This window comes from Scaptodrosophila lebanonensis, unplaced genomic scaffold, assembly GCF_003285725.1.
Source record: "Scaptodrosophila lebanonensis strain 11010-0011.00,11010-0021.00 unplaced genomic scaffold, SlebRS2 tig00000131-arrow-arrow-pilon, whole genome shotgun sequence".
Lineage (NCBI taxonomy): Eukaryota > Metazoa > Arthropoda > Insecta > Diptera > Drosophilidae > Scaptodrosophila > Scaptodrosophila lebanonensis.
Genome location: NW_022060584.1, coordinates 663,094 through 686,323, shown reverse-complemented (window position 1 = coordinate 686,323; position 23,230 = coordinate 663,094). Strand labels below are relative to the sequence as shown.

General features: G+C 36.2%; 1 pseudogene; it reads left to right on the top strand.

The window, feature by feature from the left end:
- Positions 1-17,161: 17,161 nt before the first annotated feature.
- LOC115629036 lies at positions 17,162-18,177 on the top strand (annotated as a pseudogene).
- Positions 18,178-23,230: the final 5,053 nt, after the last annotated feature.

The window sequence follows — 23,230 nt, the reverse complement described above, 5'->3', positions numbered from 1 at the left end:
TCTCAGTAATAGGAATAAGTAACAAATACAAGTTGCTAAATAATTCCATCTCAGTTAAATCTCTGTTAACACTTTTGATTCGGTTTTAATAATTATAAAACAGTTGTCAGCGTCAAAGAGCCCACACGCTGGCGAGCCGCAGGCAAGTTATTTAAAGAGTATTGCAATCATTGTGCACCCACTGCTGTGGCTTTCAATGTTGCTGTTTCAACTTGTGCTTGGATGCTGCGCTACGCTGCGTATACGTAATTTTCAGTTGACAGCCAGCGGTTGCTTCCTGTCTGCTCTTTTTGTATTTTTTGCCGCAGCAACGACAATTGCTGACACTTTATTGTCGCTCAACAATTCGCTGCTATTATTTTAAACACACAGGGGGGAAGGGGAGCGGAGCGGAGCGGAGCGGAGCGGAGAGGTTGTGTTGCTTCGTGTGGGCGTCTTGGCTTTTGTCTTTGAGTGTGACTTCCATAAATGTCAGCTGCATGTGGAGCGGCCACTTAAAGACGCAAGGCAAAGGGCTCAAGAGCTTAGAGGAAGCTGCCAGCCTGGTCAAGTCGCAGGCCGGGCGAAGGCAAGGCAAGGCAGCGTTCATGGCTATGCAAATGACAGTCAGACCTGAAGGACAGACTTGTCTGCATAGCGCTGCTCTGACGTTGCCACTGCTATCTGGCGCGCCCATCTACGCCTGCCAGTCTGACAGTCTGGTAGTAGTCTGCGGTCTGCTGCGGTACGGACTCTGGGCTGGATCTGTGCGTGTCTGCAACTTTACGTTAACAAGTGATAAACTTGTCGCTTGTCTCTTGTCGCTTGTCTCTTGTCTGTCGTCGTGCTGCTGCTGCTGCTGCCTTAAATCCTTTGCCGTTTTATTATTAGCGAGCTGACAACAAACGCCTCTGCTTCATGGTGCTGCTCCTTGTTCTTAACGCTTCTTGCGCTCACAAAATTTAACGCTAGACGTTGTAAATTGTTAAATACAAATTGCATGGCTAATTTGAGCTGTTGCTGTTGCATAAGAGAGACCAGCTAGGCGAGCAGCCAGCCAACAACATTTGACAAGTTACCTGGGAGTGCTAAAGTATTAGTATGAGTTGTGAGCAGTTTTCTGAAGAGCTCTAGAGTGCTGAGCTCTGCATAAGCAAATGAGCCGGCACGTTCCCTCGAGTAGGAAGGCGGCTTTATGGCACTACAAAATTAAGCACGACTCACTCAGATGATGGAAAACCAAGTGGTCAGAAGTGGCGACACACATCAAAAGCAAAACTTATGGAAACGACGCTTTAGCTTCTGCAGAAGATGTAGATTATGCGCATTTTATACTCAACATCCCCATAGGGAATCGCTTAGAACTCAGTCAATGTGTAGAGCAATTTATTTGTTGGTGAATTGAAAAGATGGAAGCTCATTAAAAACATTTTTCGTGGAATAAAGAAACTTGTGATGGAAGCAGATAAACAACTCCTATTTGAATTAAATTTAATTCATTCAACATTCACAAAGCATACATTATTCATTTGACTAATAGACTCACAATTATGTTTTTATTTCATTTTATCGTAGGATGTTAGGATAACCCGCTGAAATCAATATTGAGAATAGAATTGTCAGTGTTTTACATTTAATATATATCTGTTCAGATAAACAGACCAATAATCTTATTTAGGTATTGTTATTTCCTAAGTTGATCAAAACCGTACGCAGATGTGGATTGTTTATAACTTTGACAAATTAATAGTATAACAAAATATTGAAAAAAATTTTATAAAATTATGTCTTAATTATTTCGAACATCATTACAATATAAATACAAATTATATAAGTTTTCGAAATAAATAAATATAATAATAATCGAAAAAAATTAATTTACATATTAATATAATTAATAGTCTAATAACAAATTTTAAAACTACTTTATTTAATTTGTATACTCTGTACCTGAATTATTAATGATTTCCCATAACTCCCGCAATTTTTGGAATTTCGAACTCAAATTTGGCAGATACTTGCAGTTAGTGATTATTTTGCATTAGTTTGAATACCAAATTTCATAATGATAGGCCGATTAAACAGGAAGTTATTGCCATATATAAATACTGCGTGCAGCTGTTGTTGTTGTTGCTGCTTTGCACAGGCACACGATCATACACAGACACGCACAAACACGCATAGACATGCATAATTATTCTACACACATGTACAGAGTATTTCAAATTCGGGACACCCGACTTTAGCTTCTCTTCTTATTTATTTCATGTATTTGTTCGTTTATTTGTATTTGTTCGATTATTAGCGTTATTTGAAGAATACATTTATTGCAATTATTATGCATTTTTTAATTTACTTTATTTATATTTATTTCTATGTTTCTATGTTTCTATTATCAAAATAATATTTATTTATTCGTGGTGCTTAATTGTTTTATTACATTATTAATTTAATATTATAATTATTAAAAGTTTTATTTGCGGTAGTCTTTTTTTATTGCTTAGAATTTATTGATTATTAATATGTAGCTTTAAAAGTTCTATCACTTTTATTATTAAAATTGTTATTATATTAATGGAACAACATTTATTTTTATTACAATTAAGTTGTTTAATGGTAATGTAATAATTAAATAATTAAAATATTTATTCTATAATTATTATATTATATATAATTCTGTACTTTAAACAATTCCAATGATTACTTGTAAGTAAGTTAACGATGTAAGTAGACTACAACACTTATAAACTTTTTAGGTTATTTTGATTTCACCCATAGCCCCAAAAGATTAATGTCTTTATTTAAGGTATCTCAAAAAAGTGTTCTCTTTAGCTTACAATGATTCCTTTAAATGCGCAACTATGGAAGAAATGTGCAAATAAACCAGCATGATTACAGCTCCTATAGATTTGTAAAGCCCAAAAAAGTTGTAAATTAAATTGCAAGTACAAGAAAATCTTTTGAACATATTATAGTTCAGTTTAAAATGCCAACGTAAGAAATGTCATGAAAAAGTTCAACAAGAAAGGATTAACATGCTTATGTTAAAATATTCAATAAAGAAAAAGAAAAGTAATGGGTGTGCCAGCAGTCCCGAATATCCCGAAACAACTGCTCGTAAATGGTTCGGGGACGGACACGTGTCTGGGTTATGAAAGGGCCTGCTCGCAATTCCCTGGTAATTGCAAAAAAGGACATGCTAGAAAGTATTAAGCTGCATGAATATTTTACAGCTTCATAATCCATATATTTTTCCAAAATATTTCAATGAAAGCTTAATATTTGTCCATTTTCTCGTCGCTAACTGCTACGCTTTTTTGTTTAAAACTTTTTTTCTATTGTAGAAAATATATCTTTTTTAACGGAGCTGTAAGTTTTTAAGTGACAGGCCAAAGAGTTTTCTTTTCGTTAAAAAAAAAAACAAATAAATAAATGAACAAATTTAGAATATGATAAATTTTAAAAGCTTTAAAAACTAATGCACTTTGTAATTTCGTCTTTTATTTTGTTAGATTATTATAAATAGCAAATCTAGCAATCTGAAAGTTATTCCCAATCAACATTGAAAACTGTTAAAAATAATTTTATAACATGGAAAGCATCACAAATTTCATACGTAAATGAACACAATTCAAAAAAGTTATGGTTTGCTTTTTTCAAATTAAAAATAAAATTTAAACAAGTCGCCATTTTAAAATTAATTTTCCAAAAAGTGCCACTAAAAACTTTTAAATGTTATTAATGTTGTGTAATTTGTAACGTTGAATTGTTGGTTTCCCCGTGACGTCAACTGCCACTTAGCAAGGTGCTAAAAGAAAAATTGACTTTAATGCAAAATCCCACAGCTTCTGGTCTAAATTGTTGAACACACCCCAAGGTTCCCACACACACACACACACACACAGATATATGAAGACAACATCGCATGGAAAATTATCACATAAAAAGAAAAGAAGTGGAAGAAGAGTCACAAAAGCCTAGCAATTGGGGCTCATTTCACACCTCATCACTTACCAATTTCTTCATTCAGATTCAGAGCTCCACTTAACTTGCAGCAAACATCAGGTGCTGTTATTGTTGAAGTTGCTGTTGCTGCTGTTGTTGCTATTGTTGCTCAAGCCTGAGCTAGTAATTTGCTTAGCTGTTGTTGTTGTAAGCGTTTCGCACGTTCTATAAACGATGTGGAACACTAACTTGGCTAACTGACTTGCCTGCCAAGCACTTCACTCTTCACTTTAAATCTCGCCACTTGGCTTCACTGCCGCGCCAAAAACAACGCACAAACACACACACACATATTCATTTAAATATTAAAGAAACGCGCTCGAGCAAATTTCAATAATTTTGATGCAATAATTTGCAGAAGTAACACTTTTCTAAGAACTAATTTTTTTTTTTTTTTTGTTTGAATGCAATTTAGAAACTTAGCGAATGCACAAACCCCTGCATGATGCTGTCTAGGCTCAGCTTATACATATGTACATATGTATGTGCATACATGTATAACATGTGCTTTACAGTTAGCTGCTCAATTAGTTAATATGCCCGGGCTGCACTATAAGTATAACTAACTGTTGTTGTACGTAGTGTTTTATGTTTTTGTTTTATTCTTGTCGATGCTGCTGCTGTAGTTGTTGTTGCAATTATTATCTGTACTTTCGTATACGCGAAAAGCGAGTCGACTACCGCACGCGACGAAACTTGTTTGCTAACTGACTTATGTTGTTTGTTAACTGGGCACAGTTGGTTGCTGTTGCTGTGCGGCGAGGCCAACAAGTTTGAAGCGAACATGTTGGCCAGCGTGTGTGTGTTTCTTTGTTTGCCTGCATGTGGGTGGGCGGCAAGCTGTTGCTGCTTTTAACATTAACTGTTGCTGCTAGTAACGAAAGAACATGTTGTTGTTCTTGTTGTTCCCTACGGTTATGTTAACTTTTAACATTTCTGTAATAACAGAACAGTGCAAAGAAAAGTTCGATTTAAAAGAAAAATATAATCCCTTCAATTATAGATATAGTTTTGGTTTGATAGTTTTTTTTTTCAAATTTGTTTGAAAACTAATATAACTATAGACATTCGTAAAATACAATCGGATATTCGAAAAATCAAATATTCATATTAAGACCAAGACAACTCAAATTAAATTAATTCACCAAAATTAACGAAAGACTTGACATCAAAATAAAAAGATCGGGGCTTGAGGAAGTAGAACTATCGACTGCGTTACGGTGGGACACATAACTAATTAACCATAGAAACCAAGGCTAAAAAGAAGCTGTTTCAAAACGACTCATCGATTTTATCGGCTTTCTTTTGGTTTTGCTTTAAGTAATACATTAATAACTATTGATAGTATAATTTTTTTCATTTTCTATTTTTTTTTTTATATAAATTTTGCTTTTGAGTACAAGCTGAACTATCAATAGTCGTTGAATAGATGAAGTGAAAATATAAATTTATTTTGCTCTGCAATCATTTTAAAAAGTAAAATAAACTTAATAATAAATACAAATTTCTTTGGTTCTAAAATATATAATTAATTTTGTCAGCTATAAGTTGTTCCCTATAACGACTGGCCTGGACCGATCTTAATTTTGATTGTCTCGATTGTTTAATTTGATTAATGATTAAGTTTTTGTTGAGTATTGCTAGTTTTCAAAAATATTTCAAAACTATTGCTTGGGCAGCAGCTCTACTGCATTGCCATTTTGAAGACACTCGAACCAGTTGTGAACTTTAGGGCTGGCTAGTGCAGAAGCTTAGCTCGACATGATTAAAACTAGACCCCTTGGTCCTATTTTAACGGAAATTAAAGTTATTAATACTGATTAAAACATACATTTATTTCACTTTTAACAATTACAAATAAATTTAAAGGGAAATTAAGGGTATTACACTTTTTCAAATTACAAATAAATTGTTAAGTATTAAGACATTTTGAACTGCACTTTCACATGTGGCTGATTGGTGCTGTCTGTTATTGTTGCTGTTATTGCCGACACTGTTATGTTGCTGTTACAAATAAATTTAAAGGGAAATTAAGGGTATTACACTTTTTAAAATTACAAATAAATTGTTAAGTATTAAGACATTTTGAACTGCACTTTCACATGTGGCTGATTGGTGCTGTCTGTTATTGTTGCTGTTATTGCCGACACTGTTATGTTGCTGTTACACACGAGTATGTACATATGTATGTTGCTGTTGTTGGGTGTTGGTGTTATTTCATGCATTGTGCGCCACTCATACTATTAATTGCGACGTTTACCATCGCCAACCAACAACCAACAACCACCAACCACCCACGCGGCGAATAAAACAAATAAATAAACAAAACACAAAGTTGTTGTTTTGTCTTATTTGTTGCTGCAACTTTTCAGCTGCTGTCGCTACCGGCAACGTCGACCCACTTACAACCGGACGCCCACCAAAATGTGACCGGAGCAGAGGCCGAGCCGGGGCCAAGTCCAGTTAGCCAAACACTCGGCTTGTTAGCCACACTGGCAAAGGTAAAGGCGAGCTCTGCAGTCCACCAATCATTTGCATTTTATTTACATTTCAGCAGCGCGAGGCAAGCTAAGAAGGCGCATGATTAAGCAATAAATTCACACAACTTGCAACTTCGACTGTGGCTCCAGCTCCAGCTCCAAAAGGCTCCGGCTCCTTTGTGGGAGTTTGTTGGTGTTGATTTTGTTGCTGTTGTTGCTATTGTTGCAGTTACAGTTGCCGTTAACGTGGCATTCGTTGCACTTTTATTTATGTTGCCATTTTATGCTTTCAATTGATTTGCATGTTGAGTGATGTTTCTTAGCCTTTTACTGCGGAAGCAAGCTTGCGAGGCTGCAATTCAAAGGACGGCTTCAAAATCTGAGAGATCATTGTCCACTTAAGCGTACAACACTCTAGCAATGAACTCGGCCCACAGAAAGGATGATGGAAGGGTCAATGTAATGGCAATGGCGCTGTCATAATTTCTCTCAGTCACAACAAGTTATGAAGACCTTAAACAGCAAAGCAACTACTGCCGAATAAGTCAGGAGGCGAGGCAAGTCATATTAGAAGACTGGGTTTGTTACGATTCCTTCATTCTAAGAATGCTAGTTTTCAGAACTAAAACGCTATAAAGAACAACCAAAACTTTTAGCACCACATTTTCAGTTAGCCACTCGATTCGAAATTTGACAGAAAGGACTAAATTGGTTTGACTAACTTATTTAAATTCTACAGACATGGCTGATGATTTTAGGAATGGAATTCGGGGAACTACCGTAAAATATCCTTCACTGAAGAAACTACCACAGCAAAAGTAAAAATACACAAATCACAAATCATTAATAAACAAAATTCAAAATAAATGCAAATTTGTTTGAGTGTAGATAGTAGAGGTTGGTAAATATATGTAAATAGACGGCACCATCGATAGTTAACGATTCAAGCAAATATCTTTAAAAATACAAGTTAGTTTTAAATTAAATAACAAACACAATGGTAATAAAAACAAAAAGCATTGCTAGAGGCGAGCGGGCTCAACTTACCCACTTCAACAAAAATAAAAAAATTTATAAAAATAAATATAAACAATTTTGCCAGCTTCACCCAACAAGCGTTCAGATCCCACTGAGGTTGCGGGTTGAGCTTGATGGATTGGAATGTGTTGCAACTATAGCATTGGTGATGGATTCGGTAGCAAGACGACCAAAGCCTGAGTGAAGCCTGGGTTTTAAATGGCCTTGTAAATTGGAGGTGTTACCGCACGTCTTGTATTCTTTCCGCCGCTTGGCAAGCATTTTAACATCTTACAGCTTAAAGTATTTCAGAATTTTGGCTGTTTTCTTTTCTTCTTTTGAATATTTTCTCCTTTTTATTTATGGTTCATTCTTGTTTCTGTTGCTGCAATTTCCAATGCTCGATGCAGGGGAAATGCGTCGTTTTACCTAAATTAAATGTAAATGATTTAACCTTTTAAGTTTAATTTTGAATTTAAATTACAATTATCCACCTTTTTAATGAATTCATTGTTTTCTTTTTTTTGTAAACGGCCTTTGTGAAAAACTATTGTGCATGGCTACTACAAGTATATGGCTCCCAACCATTGATAGTGGCAATGGTAGTTCTCCACCTCTAGTACATAGGTTAGGTTAGTTAGATATGTATAGTATATTATTATTATTGATGATTTTCTCGCCAATAGGTTGTTGTGCGCCTGCAAGGATTTTATTACTGCCTGGCTCGGTTATAAAATCTTATGTAATCGGTAGTTTTGAAGCCTCTTTCGCTTCCTTTTTTATGGCGAACACATCCGTTTGGAAGATGCTGGATACTGGAGTCAGGCAGCTTTTACGATTGATTTCCTCTCAGCGTGCATCCATCTGAATCTGTTTATCTGCTGGAAAAGGTTATCATAAAAGAATGTGCTTTATTTAAATCTTTAAATAAATCCATACGATTGATTGGTCTCTCAAGCCTTCCTTTTTGTATCATAATTTTTTCTGGTATACAATTTTGTCAATCACAGTAATGGGCTTCATGATTATACGGAAAGACTGACAGTTTATTTCACTTATCAGTATCTGATATATCAGTCGTTAATGTATATGGTAGGCAGATTATTTCGTTCAAGCGAAAGAAGTGATTATTATTGTTTAAATACCTGGGTTGGTTCAAACTTTCTTAAAGTTAGAAGCCGCCTATATGGATTGAATTGAAAATATCTATTTTAAGAGTTGAAGCCAAAGCAACACATTTTGATTAGCCTGAACATATGCGTTTCTGAAGGTTTTAATATTTTGATAATTATATTTATTATTATATTATATTCATTATCAATTCTCAGGTACTTGTACTTTCTTCTTTCAGTTTTGCTTTACAATAGAATTCTGGGTTCTCCTCTTTAGCAACATATCGAACGATTTAAGTTATCAACAATGCCTTAAAATCGGTCTAAAAAATAGTAAAGGGCATTTATTTAGGTGCACTTTTATATGTAGGTTTATGCGTTTAAAATTACTTTTGTAAAAAATGCATAATAAAATAAAAATAAAAACCTTCTCGCCAGAAGTTAAAGCTTATATCATTATCGAGCATTATGTATGTATAAAAGGGAAATCTTAGTATATATAGAAGTAGAATCTATAAAGCTCTAAAGGAAGAAGAAATCGTCCATTTAGTCGAAATTAATGAAACGATTCTTTCTCCGGCACTTCTATAGATAGCTTTCGATTATTGTTGCCAGTCTACGATATATTTTAATGTGGATATCTTTCCGTGCGGGTTAAATCAAAGGGGCATCGTAGGAACAACAAGCGCCGTTACATTCTACAGCCAATCCACTTGAGCAATTCTTTTGCCAGCCAGCCAGAAACAGCGAGCGAAGTGCACTCGAAAACAATATCAAATTGCACTCCAAAACTGACAACGGGCCAAAGGTGTTGACAGCGCCAGCAGCCGAGGCTGGGCAGGTCGGTGAGGAGGATGAGGAGGTGCGGGGGAGGTGCAGACATGTGTGAAATATGATACGAATGCGAGAGCAAGTGCTCATTAAAGGGCTGGCATGGAATACCAGAACGTGGCGTGGGCGGCATGGCCATGGCCCTGAAGGAGGAGGCAACGGTAAATAGCGAGCATCTGAGCGACGCAGTCATCGCAGCATAAATAAATGGCAACGTTAAAAAAGATGATGCCGTGCCAGCTGAGCCTCCTTGTCGCCTTGCCTGCTCCTTCTTGTGCCTCGATGATATATTGGCAGCCAGGCAGGCCAACAGGCAGGCAGGAAGGCAGGCGAGGCAACCACAAGGACACCTGTGTGTTGACGATGACATTGCAACGCCCACCAGGCGGCAGTTAAGAGGCCACAAGTCACATGAAGAAGAAAAAGAAGAAGCAGAAGAAGAAATTAAAGCACTAGGGCAGCGCATTTTAAATCAGACAGCCAGACAGACAGACAGACAGACAGATTGGGAGACACACACACAACTGGTTTCAACTCATTCCAACTGGGCCTGTAATAAAACTCACATAAATTCGTATTAAGCCAGCGATCTTTTAGTGCGTGTCCAATCAGCATAATAAATCATCTTAACGCCCACCAATTGGAGCTCGCAATCTGATCAACGATTAAGTCATCAACAACTGCGACTAAAATAGAGACTCTGACTCTGCCCGTGAGTCTTGGTCTCGCCTTGAGTTTAGAAAACAATGCGGCGAGCCCAAAGTTGAGGCTAAAGTTGGGATATCCAGGCGCCATTTGGACGCCATGGAGCAGAGCTGAGCAGAGCTGAGCGGAGCGGAGCGGAGCGGAGAATTGCAATTGCCAATTGGCATGTAAATAAAGTTCGCAAAGTAGTTTAAAACTATCTCGAGTTGATCTCGCCGGCCAAGTTAATGGCAAATAACAGACATAATCCCAGTGTAGCCAACTCCCAGCAGTAAAACTTCAAATGTAATTCAAATGCCTGCTTCCTCTTATCGTAGGCAGTTGCCATTAAAAGAAACTTAAAAGTTTAGAAACTTGGGCGCGCTCTTAAATTTGTGGGCATGGGAAGCTAAATGGGGATAGAAATTTGTGAATGGCTGGAAAATATACAAGTAGCATGTAAATCTTTATTTATTTATTTTCCGAAAAACATAGCTGGTGATATAGAAAAAGAAATCCACAGAGAACTTAAACAGTAGAAAAGCCTACAAAATGAGAGTGGTATCTAATAAGGAATTCAACTAAATGGCGAACTTCATTTGCTTAAAGGCGGGCCTTTCTCTCACAGCACAGAATGCTCAGATACATTATTAGAGCTAACGGATTAGAAATCGAAAGGAGGGAATTAAAATTATGCAAACCAAAAATAAAATGGAATTAAAACTAGTAATGTAGAACGAAAATAAAATCATTAAATATAAATATTACAAAAAATGTAAATAATAATTAAGTCTTGTAAACTTAATTCAAGCATAGAAGGATCGAAAGAGATGCAGTTCATAATAATTTCACATTTCATAATAATAATTACATAATTTTCACACTTTCAGCAAATGCATTACTATCAGCATTGCCATTCAAATCCATAGAGGTATCGGCTTCAGATGTTTTTAATAATAATAAATATGTAAATATTTTAAATAATAATTAAGTTAACAGGAAAATTCAAGCATAGAAGGATCGAAAGAGATGCAGGGATGGGGTTCCATAATTTTCACATTGCAGGAAATGCATTATTATCATCATTTTCATAGAAATCCCTAGAGGTTTCAGCATCGGATGCTTTTGAAAACCCCTTCGTTGCTACATTATCTCCAGATCTTCCAACCCTTTACACCTTCCAAGCTGCAGCAACAACAATCCGTTCTACGTTCATTAGAAATAAAATTCATTAATTAAATAAATGTACTTACATTTTGCTTGGCTGGTTCTTCCTCATTGATCGATTATTACCATTCATCATCATTCACATTTTTTGATAACACAACCTACATGCCGAGTCAGTTGAACTAATACCCAGCCTATTGGTACTTATTTAAAACCAGAATAACGTCAAATATAAGTTTTATTTTGAACTTTCATTTAATTCATAAAGTATGATTCACTTAGCATGATTCGAAATTGGAAATAATTAATGTTGAATCGGGAAGAATTTGATATTTTTATTGTTCAGTTGTTTTAGCTGCAGATTTAATAATTAGCTAATTTAATAATATTAAAAACAGGTAAGTCAAATATTTTTCAAACAGATTATTTGAAAAACAATAGGGCTTTTATTTATACGATTGATTTTATGGGGCACAATTTGTTTGAGAGTTCGGAGAGATTTTAAACCGAAAAAGAGAAGAAATTTGGCTGGAAGATATTTATGTAGCAGCCCTGTACATTTGAAAAATATTGCATTTTAAAAGCTTCGAAAAACATATACAATATATAAATTTATATAAATCTTCTTTTTATCAATCAAATGAATGTCGATATATTTACTTTCTAACTATACATACATATATGCTGTAAATGAGGTTAAGGAGTAAAAGTAAAGGGTATAAGCAATAGTACAAAAAAAAAGTTATATTGGGTTAAATAGTCGAAGCATCCAATTGTGAAAAAATCTTGATCTTGATTAATCTTGAGATTAATTATTTTACACTTCGTACATTGCAAAACTTTTGTAAAATCAGCCCGCTTAATACGTTCTACACCTTAGAGCATAAACACCGGTACATGCCAACTATAAATCGGATTTAATTAATACTATTGATTGATTATTATATTACATTTAGCAAAATGGAACCAATTTTCGCACTTAAAATCTTAAAGCACCTCTTTATATTTTAAAGTTTAGAAATTGTTTCAGTAGACCTAAAATTTCTGCTACTACGAAGCTCTTCAAACTTCAGCTTTTTACTGCCAAAAAACTATGAGGCGTATCAAAACCTTGAAATGCAAGAAGATTATCTATAAAAATTACTCATAATTCGGACAGCCCTGGTACTTAAATCGTAGAATTGTGTTACATGAAGTACTCGCTAAGCTTCAAATTCGGCAGCAAATCATTAAGCAGACAAAACAATTAGACTTACATTTAATGATGCATTGTTTCGCGGAGATCATAGGAAACAAAAGAACTGAAAGCTACGATTCAGCAACTAAGCACTATGGATAGAATGACGAATGTAGAATATCATATAATGTGTACTATAAGTCGGCCTGCCATCTGTTGCTGGCCTCCTGTGTTGCTGATACAGTCCCAGGTCCAGTAATCCTTCTCCGAATCTCGTTCAAGCTTGGAATTTTGAAAATAGAATGCAAATATTTTACTCTTAATCGAATCCAGGTGTTTATTTTAACAAATTCGATCATCAGGCAACACTAGAGATTACCATTTTTACATTATGGGCAGACTTAGAAAAAATGGCCGTACATTTGAAAAACCGACCTTAAACTACAACTCTAACTCTACTTTTGATAAAGTTGCGCTCTAAAAACCCCTGTTCTCTGTCCCGAGAATTATGAGAATATATGCAATTATCTCTCTCCGAGCCACATAAAGAAAGAACCATCTGTCTGTAAGTCCGTCTGGATTTCGGAAATAACCAAGCTTGACTCTCCTATCTTACAACACGAGTTTCTTTTATTTTATTTGTTGATTTATTCAACTATTAAACATATACAAGTATTCAACGGTTAACATTTAATAATAATAAATTATTTAATAACATAACACAGAACCAGAAACAAGAAAACAAAGCACACTAAGCCAATAACTTAATGCCCCTCATTCTTTCTCTCTTTTAGTTCCTTTCTTAATTCCATATCATAAATGTTGATAAAATCAATGCGACCAGAGTATAGTCTCACACAAAACTACTCTCATTGTTTTAAGAACTTCGGTATAATTGCAGTCTACAATTAATTACAAGTTCGGAATTTTAACTAAGTGTATTTCTATTTATTGCGAGCTTCTTTTTGATGTGCAACCACTATACGAACTTAGATTATGGCCTTAAGCTAAGCTTAGAGCTACTTAGTTTAAGTTATTTCTTGATGGTTTGCAGGAGATTTCAGAATTTTTGTTATAGATTTGTGAAAGCACCTAGATAATGACTAATTAAACCGATTCATGTTAAATGTTGTTTGCATTTTATAATTATTAATCAAAATAACTATTATCTTTGGTCATATTTTTGTATGCTTGTTTAAGTCAATCATTTGCCTAGGAGTACAATTTTAGTGTCTATATAAATTGTAACTTTCAAATAATCAGTTGAAGGTCCGAGTTAGGAAAACTTTTTTGACGTAAAAAATTTGAGCTTGAGGAATTTATGTGGGAGTTTATTGCTTTATTTATTTATTTATTTATTATTATTATTTCCTAGTGCGACAAGAAAAATTCTTATAAATTACTGCCCTAGTCACAAAGACAAACAATTTTCATAGAAAAACATTTAAGACGATTTGATTAACCTACTTAATTATTACAAGAATATGTTATATTGTTGGTTACACTTTTTTTTAAGAACAAATTTAATTTATCCCTGAATAGTCTACTAATTTTCTTTAAATGCTGTGGTAGTTGATTTCACAGGCGAATACTTGTAGCCTGAATAAAGAATTGACGTTCAAAACAGCAGCTTGTACCGTAAATTATTTATATTATTGGTTCTTGTGGAGGCACTAAAACGTAGTTTTTCTTATAGATAGCACGGTTCTCTAGTATATATAATTGTATGCAACATAATTAAGATTCTAGAATTTACCCAAGTTCCAAACGTCATATGGAAGATACTGTTAGCCAATCTGGTTATGTGCTCCTCCCTCTTGACATTGTATACATAGTGGGAGTAGAGCAGGCGATTTCTTTAATATACTATATGTATATGTAGTATGTTCCTAAGCGATCAGACCGGCGGACTGAGTCAACTACAGAGTTTGGCATTAGAGTAGGGTAGCGAGGATATTTTATTTACGTTGATATTTTGTTTACGTTTTATTTAGGTTGCATATATTGCTTTGTAGTCTTATTTTATTAAATTTTTATCCCACAGGTTTGATTGTTCGAACTGAGAATGAGGGGAAATTTTGTGGTTTGTAGAAATCGTTTCTTATGTTTCTTAACAAAGCTTTTCCACAGTGAGGAGCAGAAGTTTTCCTTTCTAAATCCAAACAAAAATTTCATTTGGCAGGCTTTACTCTCTGAATATACGAAGAACATTAATTAATAATAGAAAATTTTCTAAATACGCCTAATTCTGTGTTTACACCGTCGATTGGTTCCAGAAAAAGTGGTAAAAAAGACAATGATCATGTGCAAAATGAATCGTGCTAAATGGAATAAAATCGTGTAACCATATAGAACATTTTTAATTTTGAAACCGTGTTAAATCATAACCGTGTAAAAACAGAATTAGGCGTAAAAGAATGAGTGTAGAATTTAAGCCAAAAAGCCTCACCTTCTTCCACAGTGCTGGCCAAGGCTGACCGAAGCAGCAAAACAAGACGCAGACGTTTCAGTTAATTGTCAATTAAGCTAAGCAGATACAGAATGCTAAACGCGTGTGTGTGTGTGTGCGGTTGAAGTAGAAGAAACTACACATTCGTCTAAGTTTCCCATAAGTGTCTGAAAAGTTGAGAGCGTTGAAAAGTGAAAAGCGAAGAGAAAACGAGCTGGAAACCCACGCGCCTGGTGTCGAGAGCCTGTCAAATACTGGAGAGGCGCAAACGCGAGACAAGCGCGCACATTAATTATGTTAATTGAAGTGTAGCACAGACTGGGGCGCATCGCAGCTCCGAGAGAGACAGGGAGAGAGAGAGAGAGAGAGAGAGGCAGAGCCACAAAATTAAGCCATTGCTGAGCCAAGACATAACTCATAATGCCATTTCCGCATGAAGTCCAAGTCCAGTCGAGAACTTTAAGTCGAAACTTCATTAAAACTTGTGCAGCAGTTCGCTGCATTTGTCTTTGCAGCTTCTTTGTTGTTGCTGTTGTTGTTGTTGTGGTTGCTGTTGTTGCAACTACTGTTGTTGTTGTTGTTGTTGGAATAGAGTCCGAGGCTGCAAAGGCAGACAAACTGCAGCCGCGCCTAATGACCACAAAAATAGCCAAACGCAGCTTAATTTATGACCCTATGCCGACAGTCTGCGCGTTCCGTGTGGCGCATATGCCAGCGAGGGTGGTTCGTAAAGTTCCCCATTCATCAAACTCATCGCTCACATCTAGACTTTAACATGACATCTCTTGAAGTAACTGCTAACAATTAAATGGGATTAATATCAAGCCAAAAGGAATGTATCCTTCGCCAGGGAATGTAGACTTGTCTCTTCTAGAGTTTGATAGGCTTTTTAAATTAACTTAAAATATATCTTGAAGGAGGGTCGCTCCAATTTACTTTTCAACTGCGAGCGAAGGTTCCGGCGGATTGATAATGTGCCGAAGTTTCGGAATCTTCGACTAGTTGAGTAGAAAAAATAATAAGCGGAGACTATCCCATAGAGCTTAGAATTACAGTTTGAGAAAGCTTATGATTGGCTTATTACAGATTATATTATATGGTTATATTACATTATTACTTACTATATGTTTATTATTAGATAATAAAGAAAGGTGGTCTTCTAAGGCGGGAGTACCAATGTACTTTTCAACTGACAACGAAAAGTCCCGTCGAAGTAATACTGTGTTGATATTTTCCAGTAACTAAGTAGGTAGAAGAATTTGCTAACCCTTTTAATAGAGCTTGGCATTAAGTATTACCTCGCAAAGAAAAGATATCTTCTAAGGATGGATCTTCTACAGGAGAGCTGCTGGAGGGAGAGCACCAATTTACTTTTCAACTACCAGCAGATCTTGGCGAATGGATTGATAGCTTCGATATCTCTGAATAGTAATAGACATTCTAGTTCGATAAAGCTCAAAACAAGCTAATAAGTTAATAAACAAAGAATGATTAAAAGTGTGGATCTTCTAAAGGCATGGTCTAAAGGGAAATCTTCCGAAGGGAAAGCACCAATTTACTTTTCCACCGACAGCGGAAAGTCTCGGCGGATTGTTAAAGTGTGTATCGTTCCGAAATCTCCGAGTAGTTAAGTGGAAAGTCGAATTTGGTTAATAAATTTAATAGAGCTTGACACTCTAGTTAGATTATATCTTATTAGAAGAAAGAAAGAATCAAATGTAAAGGTAAAGACATTCTTCTAGTAATACTTTGGCTTTATAATAAGCCATTCCACAAAAAACAATTGTGAACTAGAAACTGGAAGAACTGAAAGCTAATGAACTAGTTAGATGTCAACTCGACACAGGAACTGCTTCTAATTCCTGAACTATGAAAAATATTCTCTTCTAGTGAAAGCAACCAAATTTGAAAATGAAATAAAATATTCATTTAAAACCCTTTCAAAAACTTTAAGAAAGGCGGTAAAAGTGGAATTTGCTTAACTATTTTATAAAACATATACAGAAACATAACTTGTTCAGTTTTAGTTTACAAGCTGAGCCATTCCTTAGCCGCGATTAGTGCCTATCGTATGTTATCGTTATCGAGTATTTGTCTAGTATATTGCAATATTTTTATCAGCTGGCGCTTAATTGTCATCGAACCAAAAAGACTGTAGATGGTCTATCGATATGAGTATAACTTTAGATGAACACTTTAAATTTAATTGTTATGCATTTAGTTTGTTTAAAAATTAAAGGATAAGTCAGACCAAATAAAAGACGTGTTCCACCTTTAACGATGCTAAGTAGTATCGATACTGTGGCATCGGTAGTTGTTTCGTTTGCTTCCCATCGCCAACGGGGTAACCCACATTCTATTTCGTAACTTCTTCACAAATCAGTCCGTCAGGTAAGTTTAATGGCAAACTCACTTTCGTAGGCTTTAGTTACCGATAAACAAACTGCAGTAACAAATTAGAAAGCTCTAAATGATGGCTGACAAAAAGTCTTGTGCTTTGTACATAGATAAATATGTATGACTAATTATAATGGGCTTGTGTTCAATTCTCAGAAATCGTCTGGAAAGATGGCGACCATTAGATTGCAGTCATCCGATGGCATTGTTTTTGAGACCGATGTTCAGACGATCAAGTGCTCAGGCACTCTAAGCTCTATGCTAGCGAATACTCTTGGGGAGCAGGGAGAGGAGAGCGCTATCAATAACGTAGTGCCATTGGCGAAAGTTTCTTCAAACCTTCTGGATAAGATCCTCACGTGGGCTCACCACCACAAGGACGATCTCCCACAGCCCACAGGTGGCGATGATTCCAACAAGAGTGCCGAAAACATTTCGGATTGGGACCGACAATTCATTAAAATGGACAAACAGGAGATATTTGAAATGTTGTTGGCCGCCGATTATTTGGACATCAAGGGCTTACTGGTCCTTGGCACCAAGGTTGTGGCCAATATGATGAAAGGTAAATCCGCTGAGGAGCTGCGTCAGGAATTTGGCCTTAAAAACGACTTCACCCCGGAGGAGGAGGAACACATGCGTCTGCAAAACGACTGGTACAAGGATATATAAACACCAAAGGCCGTCAATTCAAATCAGACGGGTACACATCGGAGCTCGCCGTCCACTATTTGTATCTGACGCACCATTCCGGATGGGGCAGGCACACATTTCGGGGTTTCCTTTTGAAGACTCAAGGCCTATGCTAATAAGTATTTAGAACCATGACAATATATGTAATGCTCTTATTTCGCATACTTATACTTCTTGATAGCCGTATAGGGAGTGCGTTTTATTTTCAAGAGGCGAGGCAGTTTTTATTTTATAGAACTCTCCCATGCGAGGCTATGGCGTTGAAATTCGAATTATTACTATATCTTTGGGCAGATTATTCCTCAATTCCTATGTATAACAGTCATCGACCGATTTAGCCATGGCTTCTAGGTTTATTCCAAACAAATTTAATGTATGGTATTATTTTATAATAACACATCCTAAGCTCGTATTAAAAGCAAAGCAGACGCCTGTATCCTATAGCTGTCATAGAAATGATCGACCAATTTTCCATTGACTTTGTTGATAAAGTTATCTTATTCAAATTTGATAATAAAGCGTTTCTTACAATATCTCCCAGCGTGTACTCTAAATTGAACCACATCTTATAACCATGGTTATAATAGCAACTAAGGGGCAAGGTTTTAGTCGTATCGGAACTCTGCAATATATAGCTGAGATAGAACGATTTCTCTGGTAAAATATATTTGTATAAACAACTATGGTTTTTGAAGATATCGGAACAATAAGGGATATTGCAAAGTTTTCTTATATAACCAATATTGCTGCTATTCTGTTATAGGAACTATCGGCTGGTTTTCCATTAATACTTTTATTCTTATTTATTATATTATATTAGTTATATTATATTATATATATATTATTATTAGTTATCTTAGCCAAATAAAATTTGTGGTGGTCTTATATAATGATGCAACATACACTTTAATTTAAACAAAATCGAACCAAATCATTGACAAGTATGTAGCTGCCATAGAAAAGATTAGCTAGTATTCTGAAGCCAAACTGCGCAAATGTTTCCTTTATAAATCGATTACAATATCATATAGAGGTGAAAGGAACGATCTGAAAACTACTACTTGTATACTTATAGTTCAGCTGCCATAGGAACTATATGGCATTTCGAAGCTAACATTCATTCTTTCAACCACTCTGCTAGATTAGATTGCAATCTAATGTGTTATTAAAGCTTTGTCGTATCCGGAACACGCTTTAAACGGAAGCCTCGCCTTGAAAAGTGTTGCAAGGTAGGCAAATGCAAATTTTCAAACATCCCATGCACTTCACAATTAAACTCCTAATATCTTCATTGGAAGAGCAACGCGCTTGCACGCAGTTAGCCGCATTTCTGAGCCATCGGTGCGAACCGGTCTGAGTGATTTATGTGGCAGCAACAACAACTAGAACAACAGAGCAACCGAGCAACAACAGCATTTGGACCGACGCTGGCTGTGTTATCAGTAATTTGGAAATTGCTCGCTAAACAATGGCACGCCCACACGCCCAGCCTGCCCCACAAACTAATTGCAGTTGCAGTGCGATGTGCGAATTGCATTTGCGCAATTAAATTGCGCAATATGGCTTGAGCTACACCCAAAAGCATCCGAGGTGTGGGCAGCCTTGCATTTTGAATGCACCTTTTCAAGGACAGACCGAAATCAATCACAAGTCAAGCCACAAGCTAATGCACCCTGATAATGATTGGCGGCCATTCTAAGGCTACCCCATGGTAGGGTGAAAGGGTATACAAGAAAGTATTGTCCCGAAATGTTTGTAACTAGTTTGTAGAAGGAGTCCCCATGTTATAGGTACTGACTCGTCTGTATGTATGAACATAAGTACTTCCATATCAGCACCATATTGAAAGGAAACGCTTTACATGTCCATCCGTCTGTTCGACTGTATGACCATCGAGAACTGTTGCACCCTAACAGCTGGAGACACCAAACTTGGCATTTAAATCTGTCTTGTCAATTTGTATGTTTATTACAAGACAAATATAGGATAGATCTGTCGCATTTAGCAATACTGTTTGATGAAAAATTATTAACAAAAGTACAGTTCCTAACTATCAAGGATTAGGTCAGTATTGCGTCAAAGGTTTGTTAATTCCGTCGTGGGCCGAAAAAGGCATTGTAGTATAAAAGAGAAACGGGTAGTTATAAATCTGAAAAAATAAGGAAAGCCGCCATTTATGGTCTGGGGCTTTTTCCTTGGTAGAGTGTCAAGTCTATACATCTATAAAAGATATTATGGCTCAATTTGAGTAGAGATGCTTAAGACAATATGCCTAGTCTCCTGACTTGAGCCCGATTGAAAACCTTTAGAGGGAGATGAGGCTTACAATTAGTGCAGAAACTTTTTGAAATGCGGACCAGTTGTGGGAATTTTCGCAAAAGTACCTAGTTCTTAGATTCCAGCAAAAAGGATAAATTACTGCTAAGATATGCTAAGGAAAGTCCTATATACAAGAAGATAGTCGTGGCGTGTTGGAAACAGTATTTCCATAGATAGCTACGACTTCCAAGTTTTTTAACATTTTGTCAATTAGGGACCAGCTGTTATTATGGGCTCAGTCAGCAGTTCCAGAAAAGATGATTCCTCGATGCACAAAAGAAACTCCTAAGCAAGTCCCCTCTCTTGTCTGTGGTGTTTTACTAAATAATGTATTGTTTTAAGTCTGTGTATCTAATTAAACTAAAGTCAAAAATTAAGAAAACTCGTGGAGATGTACTTAATTATTTATCTGTGGACTTTCCTAGTATGCCCTTGCACCTATCGGGAAGCGTGAGTCGTTGGCTTCACTCTGCCATCGCCACTCCAATCGTATTCGATTGTTGCGGCCAGGACGGGGCCAGTAAGTAGGTATGTAAGTAAGGCTTCCTTTTCCATTTCGTGCGCTGATTGCCTCAACTATGGAGTCTAGGAATAGACGTGGGGTACTTGCTCATTGTCGCTTAGTTGGCTTAGATTCTCAGCAAAGCCAGAGAGATTCCTGTAAGCTGCTTAAGCAGGCGGCGATAAAATAATAAAAATTGATTTGCGCATCATGTTTTGGCGATAAAATTTTACAACGCAACGCGTCATGCGAAATTATCATTATCCTCTCACACTGCCACCTTTGTGCCGCAACAACAACAACAACAACAGCACAGCAACAACAACAGCACGAGCAACACATCCACATCCAGCACGTAACCAGACCTCGGTTGTTGCAAATCATAGTTAACGACTCCGTCCTACGACGGATGCCGCTGATGGAGCAGCAACATTTTCAATTAAACTGTTCGATGTGATTTTTTCACACCTTGCTACTATTGTTGTTGTTGTGGCTGTTGTTGTTGTCGTTGTTGTGGCTCTGTGCGATTACTAATTGAGCGGTCAGGCTGTGCGGCGAACCCAAACAAGTGCTATTTCTGTTCTATAATTTTGGCAGGGAAAACTATAAATTCAGCAGAGAAACAAGACTTTTGGAAAGCGACAAAAGTGATCAGAAATGTAACGCCCTCGGGACAACTTTGATCTTTCCAACGAAACCTAGACAAGTCTAGAAACTCTACTGACATTAACACCTTCTTTTAGCTCAGAACACTCACTCGTACTTGGAAGTGTGTTCAAAAAGATTCCACAACTACTATCGCCTCTCGTTTCGCTTGCAATATCTTGCCGACATTTTGAAACCCAGTATGAACAGCTTAGGATGGTTTTCGACATTATTGATGTGATTAAAAGAAGGATCTCCATTTTTTAGAATAACAACTTTTGGATAAGAGTCCTGGGCAGCAGTTGGCTTCCATTTTTGCTGAAAAACAGGAAAAATGCGAAAATATATACAAGCCGCCAAACTGTGGAGTGGACTTGTGGACTGGCCACCGTGCTGCCCGTATCTAAATCCCTTTCCAAATATTTGGGGGGTATTAGCACGTCGAGTTTACTCCGATAACAAAAAATATGACAGCGTTCAGTATAATCGGCTTGAACCATCTTAAAACTCTTATACACGTACATAGTATATACAAATTTTTGATCCAGGAAAGGCCCAATATTTATTTAGTATTGTACATTTCCGACACTTATAAATGAGACAAAAAATTACTCTTCGATCAGATGTCCTATCATTACGATACACCTGCAGATGGGCAAAGATGTGAGCTTTCTTAGTAAAATCAGACGGGACTTTTACAAACTTATCTTAAGATATGAAAGAGGTGCTTTTTCTAAGGCCTTTGCTCTAAGTCGCTTACTTCTATTTAATAAATATACGTTTTTTCTTTACAAATAAAGTAAATATGTACCGAAAAGCTCTCATTGTAGCCGTTTTAATATGCATTCTTATTCTACCAGTAGTACCAAAAGGGTTAAGCACGCTACTAAATAGTAACAAAAGAGCAACTAACAACAAAATATTAACCGCAAAGAAAGCTCGTACGAATTTTCGAAGCTCAAGTTCCCGTTAAGACATATTTTATTTGTGTCCAGCACTGTATTTTGTAGAATTTTTAAAATTTCCCTTTCATATATTTTGTGAATTTCCTTATTTATGGAGCATATACTATATAATTAAACTCAGCTATTAAAGAAATCCCCACCTAGACCGATTTACACAATCGAAGCCATGTCGATTAAAAATATATAATATTTTCAGTAATATTTTAGTGTAATATTTAAAAAGCTGCCTTTTAAAGATTTTATTTATAAATAACAACGACGATTGGCTAACGCGACTGCATTTCGCCCGTCAAGAAATTACGTTTCCACAGTGTTTCACTGTGCACATAGACTTTTATTGCTCACTGTACGAAGCAAATGATAAGAAGAGATGAGATTTGACATTTTGACATGTATCTTAACCATAGGTGGCGCTGTAACCCCTTTCAGGTTGCCTATTTTTTAAACAACAAATTTTATACCATGTGGTGGGTGTGATTCACCATGTGGTAAATAAGCCAAGTCTGCCACCATTTGCGTTAATTTCAAGTGTGTCTGAGCTATTGTTGAGTTTGTTATTTTGAAAATATAGTGAAATTGGAAGAAATGGAAGACTTCGACAAAAATAATAAATTTAAGTCAAAATAAGATATATCTAATGATAATAAAATGAAAATATACACCAAGTTAAATGACGTCCTTACATAGCGGGCACATAGGTCTATAAATACTATAGATAGCAGAGGGTTAATCGAAACTATTAGGTGTGAACATAAAATGCTAAATTTGTTTTTGTCCATTCACAGGTGCTAAGTGGTCGCTAAAGGAT